Consider the following 7,235-nt stretch of genomic DNA (forward strand, 5'->3'; position numbering starts at 1 on the left):
GGCGCCGGCGCCAGGCCGGGAAAAGAGTCGCCTTGCGCCACCGCCGCATCCTCCTGCCCGCAGGTCTCTTCCATGGGCGCCACCAACTCTTCGCTCTTCATCCTCTCTAAAGCGTCTGCATACCGAGAGGAAAAGAGGTAAGAACAACATTTTATATTCACAGATGTACACACACTCAAACAACGTTTATGATTATAGATAGCCTGTGAAGAAACCATATCTTCCTTTTATTACAGATAAAAATCCTATGGTTACTTTGGAGTAGATACCTGGGATTCTTTCTCAGTATTATTAATTGTTCATTCCCTGGGGGTGTGTGTGTGTGGGGTGTTAAAAATGCCCAGTCCTCTTTTATTAACTAAGAATTCTCTTAGAAATCAAATGAGGCCCCAGCTAACAAGTACTTATACTAAAAATGGGAATCCAAGCTTCTTAAATGAAAATAACTAGCTATGTATGGGCTGTGTGTGTGTATTTTTTTAAATTTTGTTTATTTTTTCTATTAAAGATGACATACAATATTATACTAGTTTTAGGTGTTCAACATAGTGATTAGACATTTATATAGCTTTGGAAGCGAGCACCCTTAAGTCTAGTACCCACCTGACAACATACATAATTATTACAATATTATTGGTACCTGTGGCTGATTTTATAATTGGCAATTTGCACATCTTAAACCTTCCCATTTTTCATCCCTCCAACCCCACTCCCACCTGCTAGTCATCAAAATGTTCTCCGTATCTATGAGTTTCTGTCTTATTTGTTCATTTATTTTGTTCTTTAGATTCCACATATAAGTGAAATCATATGGTATTTGTCTTTCTCTGTCATTTCACTTGACATAATACTCCCCAGGCCCATCCATGTTGTCACAAATGGCAAAATTTCACTCTTTTTCCTGGCTGAGTAATATTCTACTATACATATGTACCACATCTTCACTATCCATTTGTCCATGGACAGATACTTAGATTACTTCCATATCTTTGCTATTGTAAATAATGCTGCAGTGAACATAGGGATGCATATATCTTTTAAAATTAGTGTTTTAGATTTCTATGGATAAATACCCATAAGTGAACTTGCTGGGTAATATGGTAGTTCTATTTTTAATTTTTTGAGTTTTCCATGCATTTTCATAGTGGCTCTACCAATTTACAATCCCACAAGGGTTCCTTCTGTTCTGTATCCTTGCCAATACTTGTTTATGACGTTACCCACTGTAACGCGTGTGAGGTTAGAGCTCATTGTGGTTTTAATTTGCATTTATCTGATGATTAGTGATGTTGAGCATCTTTTCATGTGTATTGGTCATCTGTATGTCCTCTTTGGAGAAATGTCTGTTGAGGTCCTCTGCCCATTTTTCAATTGGATTGTTAATGTGTGTGTGTGTGTGTGTGTGTGTGTGTGTGTGTGTGATGTGTTACTTTGTATACGTTCCTTATATATTTTGGGTATTAATCCCTTATTGGATGTATCATTGGTGACTATCTTATCCCATTCAGTAGAGTATCCATCACTGTGCAGAAGCTTTTTAATTTGATGTAGTCACATTTGTGTATTTTTCTTTTGTTTCCCTTGCACAAGAAGACATATAATATTACTAGGGCAATGTCAAAGTTTACTGCCTATGTTTTCTTCTAGGAGTTTTATGGTTTCAGGTCTTAACATTTAAGTCTTTAATCCATTTAAAAAAATTTTTTTATTGATTTCAGAGAGGAAGGGAGGGAGAGAATAGAAACATCAATGATGAGAATCACTGATCGGCTGCCTCCTGCATGCCCCCTACTGGGGATCAAGCCTGCAACTCGGGCATGTGCCCTTGACCAGAATTGAACCCGGGACCTTTCAGTCCACAGGACTACGCTCTAACCACTGAGCCAAACCTGCTGGGAAGTCTTTAATCCATTTTTATTTTATTCCTGTATATGGTGTAAGAAAGTGATCCAGTTTCATTCCTTTGCATGTATCTGTCCAGTTTTCCCAACACCATTTATTGAATAGACTTAACTTTACCCCACTGTATATTCTTGCCTCATTTGGCATATATTAATTGAACATATAGGCATGGGTTTCTTTTTGAGCTCTCACTTCTGTTCCATTTATCCATGTGTCTGTTTTTATCCCTGCACCATGCTGTTTTATTATAGCCTTATAGTATAGTTTGATATCTGGTCTTGTGATACCTCCAGTTTTATTCATTTTTGTCAAGATTGCTTTGGCTATTTGGGGTCCCTTGTGGTTCCATGTAAATTTTAGTATTTGTTCTAATTCTATAAAAAATGCCATTAGTATTTTGATAGATATTGAATCTGTAGACTGCTTTGGGTAGTACAGACATTTTCATGGTGTTAATCCATGAGCACTGTATATTCTTCCATTTCTTTGTATCTTCTTCAGTTTCTTTCTTCAATGTTTTATAATTTCCCAAGTACAGGTCTTTTGCTTCCTTGATTAAATTTATTCCTAGGTTTCTTTTTTAATGTAATTGTAAATGGGATTGTTTCCTTAATTTCTCTGATAGTTCATTATCTATATATATAAAAGCCTAAGCAACCAAACGACTAGTCGCTATGATGCATACTAACCACCAGGGGACAGACACACAGGATCGGGCTTGCTGGGATCGGGCTCCTTCCTGTCTGGCTCGGGCCTGCGGGGATCAGGCTCCCTCCTGTCTGGATTGGGCCTGTGGGGATTGGGCTAGAACTGGCTATCCAACATCCCCTGAGGGGTCCCAGATTGCGAAAGGGCGCAGCCAGGCCAAGGGACCTCCCATGAATCTGTGCACCGGGCCTCTAGTTGACATATAAAATGCAAACAAATTCTGAATATTAATTTTGTATCCTGCTACTGTACTGAATTTGTGCTTCTGGCTGGGGAACCCACTGTGTGGCTGGAACCCCTTGTTCCTCAGAGGAGACATCTGCAACTGAGATATTTTTCCAGATTCTTGCCACACCATTTGTGTGGGACCTGCCCTTCCATGTCTCTGCCCCTCCTACCAGTCTCATTGTGGGTTCTTCTTTATACTTTAGTGGTAGGACTTCTGTTCAGCTAGTTTCCAGATGGTTCTCAGTGATGGTTGTTGTATAATTTAATTGAAATTCTTCTGTAGTCATGAGAGGGGTCAAGCATAGCATTGACCTATTCTGCCATCTTGGCTGGAAGTGCACTGTATATACTAGTTTTAATTAGTCTTCTCTGGTCTCCTACAGAAAGGTTGTTATCTTTTTTCTTCAGAATGAGATCCAGGTTCTCTTTTGTATGCTTCTCTCAGTGTTGCAGAGTAAACTTTAGAAATAAGCAGAAAATAAAGCTTTAGGAGTGAAAAGTTACTTTTTTAAACTTTAGGGCTAAAAGTGTCAGTAGTGAACAGCCTCTTAAAAAGATTTCAATAGGGTACTTTTTTCAAGATAAAAGTATCTTTGGTTTGTGATTTTTCAAAAAGAACTTTAAATTTTATTTTTTAATTACAGCTTACATTTGATATTATTTTATATTAGTGTCTGGTGTATCATTTTGTGATTTTAAAAACATTTATGAGAGAATTGACAGTACTAAAAGCCTATTAAAATGTTTTTAAAATTAGCACATTTAGGAGATAGCAGTATAGAAAGCAGCTTTCTAAACCTTTAAATTAGATGGTGTGCCATGTACTGAGGGCATTGAGGTCCCTGTCATTGCCTCGGGGTTCCGGGAACCCACGTCCTCAGATGGGAACACTGCAACATTAGCCCTGAGTTCTGAAGGACCATCAGCAGTGCTAGGAGTAGAGTCAGAGGACAGGCAGCTGACGGAAAGAAATTCAGTTAAACAGCCTTACAGATGGATACTAGAAATACTGGTTAACACTCTGTCCTCCTGGTATTCATTTTTTCAGATCCTCTAACAGGTGCTTGAGTCATAAAACAAAATTAATTTTCTATATTGTTCATTCCAACTAAATGATCTCCTCTGTATAGTTGCAAGATACATGGCTTGGTGAATACTTTTAATTAAGGAAGAAAAATAAAGAACAATGATAGCTTCTTGCTTTGTCTAAGAAAATATCTGTTAAAGGGATCCCAACACAACACAGTAACTATCATTGCGAAGTCTTTTTTCTATTAGGAAAACAGTTTACCACTGCAATAACCCATCACAGAAGGGGGGATAGAAAAGGTGAAGTTTATTCTTTAGGAAACAACCTCACAAAGGACCAAATGTGTGATTCTAGACCGACTTGTTTTGAAAGTTTAAAGATAATAAGAGAACACACAACTGGCTCTTGGAACTCATCTGAGAACTTATTTCAGGGGGGAAATCAAGGCCAAGGTGGGAGAATGATGCACAGTGAGATAGCTAATGCCTGCTCATACTGCCAGGTTTTGAACCAGCAGCAGTGAGGTGATAGTGTCAGAATTTCTCTTATTAAATGCAACTAGGAATGACTACAGACAGAGATGAGAATAGGAAAAATAAGCTGCTATCTTAATATAATTTACTTTCAAATTTTAATTCAATTGCTAATAGTCTTGTTACAGATGAATTACCACTTTCTAAACCTCATTGTTCCTTTTCCCATCAAGCAAGCCCACTTAGGATCAGGCATGACATTTAATATATCTCTCACATTTTGAAAAGAGAAAGTACTTTTACAAGAATTGGAGAAAAAAAAGATAAGTATCAGGCCTCTTCTAACAAAAGAAATAGCCAGTTACATATTTCCTGATACATTAGAAATTGATTTGAATATGGTTACTCATGATGACCAATTAGTATAAAAGCCTTTTAGAAATTAAAGGCTAGATTTCTCCCAAGAGATCCATCTTTACCTTAAATTTTTTTCTACACTTCTTTTTCCTTTTTTTACAATTTTATTTCCTCCTACATTTGAATCTTATCTTTTCCACAGCTCCTTTCTAAAAATTATTGGACATACACTAAAGTGGACTTAATCGTAAAATGGACCCCTATTTTATTTTACATATGAAAAGAGATTTAAAGTTTTCCTATAATATCAAGACTATCACTTTGTATTCTGATATGCTTTCTTGAGCTGGGGGTTGAAAATTGCATATAACCTGCAGATTCTCTTACCTGTGCCAAAGTCTGAGAGTAATCATTCCTGATGTACACCTAAAAGTGCCAGGGATGACCAATTACTGTCATGCTTTACCTCCCTGCAACATGTCTCTTGGTTTCTTCAAAATCTGGGATGCCTAGAGGAGTGCCACCGACATGAATGCCATTTGTTACAGGGGTTAAGGTGGAGCCCTGGCTGGTGACTCGGTTGGAGCGTAGTCTTGTGCACCAAAAGGTTCTGGGTTCAATTTCCAGTCAGGGCACATACCTAGGTTGTGGGTTCGATCCCTGGTCAGGGCACATATGGGAGGCAACTGATCGATGTTTCTCTATCACTCTTCCTCTTTCTAAAATCAGTAAACATATCCTCAGGTGAGGATTTCTTTCTTTCTTTCTTTATTTTTATTTTTCGTTAAGAGTTAAGGTGGAGCCTTCGCTGGTTTGGCTCAATGGATAGAGCGTCGGCCTGTGGATGGAAGGGTCTCTGGTTCGATTCCCAGTCAGGGCACATGCCCAGTTGTGGGCTCAATCCCCAGTGGGGGGAGAAGGGGGGTGGCGTGCAGGAGGCAGCCGATCAATGATACTCTCTCATCATTGATGTTTCTAGCTCTCTCTCCCTCTTGCTTCCTCTCTGAAGTCAAGAAAAATATATTTTTTAAAAAAAGTTAAGGTGCCCTAACCGGTTTGGCTCTGTGGATAGAGCTTCGGCCTGCGGACTCAAGGGTCCCAGGTTTGATTCAGGTCAAGGGCATGTATCTTGGTTGTGGGCACATACCCAGTAGGGGGTGTGCAGGAGGCAGCTGATCGATGTTTCTAACTCTCTATCCCTCTCCCTTCCTCTCTGTGAAAAATCAATAAAATATATATATTTTTTAAAAACAGTTGAGGTGGAAACAAGGATAAAAAGCAGTTTTTGATGTCTTAATCCTTTAGACTTAGTGGAACACCTTACCTGAGCCAGGGACAAGCAGCACCACAAATGTTGGCCAGCTCAGTGCTGCCCCTCTACAGGTGACAGAGGGACATCTTCTACCTTGGTAGGCCTTTGCTCTTGGAGGTCTTAACCAGTGGAAGGCAGCATGGTACAGAACTGCCCCACCTTCTCAGTCCTCCGCACACAGCTACATTCTGGCTCAATACAATCTCCTGTTCACACTCAGTAGTTAAAGAGTGACCGGCAACCTGTGGCTGAAGGTCATAACAGCCTGCCTAGCTCCGCTAAACAACTGAGCTCATTTCAGGCTCCCCTGTAAGTGCAGTGGGAGAGCAGCCTCCCAGTCAACCATCTTCTTCAGCCACACTCTAATACACATAGAACTCATACAAACTTAACAGCAAGACACACCCCTAGCTGGTTTGGCTCAGTGGATAGAGCAGCAGCCTGGGGACTGAAGGGTCCCAGGTTCGATTCCGGCCAAGGGCACATGCTTGGGTTGTGGGCTAGATCCCCAGTAGGAGGTGTATAGGAGGCAGCCGATCAATGATTCTCTCTCATCATTGATGTTTCTATCTATCCCTCTCCCTTCCTCTCTAAAATCAATAAAAATATATATATATATTTTTTAAAAAGCAAGACACAAATGACCCAATAAAAAATGGGCAAGAAATATGAGGAGGCAAAAGACCTATGGCAAAATCAAATGGCCAGGACACTTGTGAAAAGATGCACCACATCACTTACATTCAGGAAGTGCTAGGAAAGGAACAATATCACAGTAACAAGAATGGGAGGGAGGCAGAGGACAGGGAATGCTCCTGCCTTCCTAGTGGAGGCGTGAAGGCTTCTAGGAGAGCAATCTGGTGATTTCTACTAATTAACCCCTTCCCCAACAATTTTTTTGTTAAAAACGTTTCTTTTTCAGACTAATTTTTTTATTTTGGTTCTATATAGTATTTTTGATGCTGGTTATGAAAACAGTTTGTAACTCGTCTTCCTATAAACCATATTTTTTTACCATATTTTCTTAGTATACTCGTCGACGACTGAAAAAGAACATTTTGTGAAAACGAGTATACACGTTTCTGCCGGGGAAGGGGTTAAAAATAGATGTAATCAGGATTCCACCTGTGGGGATCTTCTGCAGAACTAGGACTGATATGTAAAGCTGTATATAGGAGGATGTTTTTCAGTACAGTATCATTTAGTACAGCAAAAAGCTGGAAAC

This window comes from Myotis davidii, unplaced genomic scaffold (genome assembly GCF_000327345.1).
Source record: "Myotis davidii unplaced genomic scaffold, ASM32734v1 scaffold44, whole genome shotgun sequence".
NCBI classification, from domain to species: Eukaryota; Metazoa; Chordata; class Mammalia; order Chiroptera; family Vespertilionidae; genus Myotis; species Myotis davidii.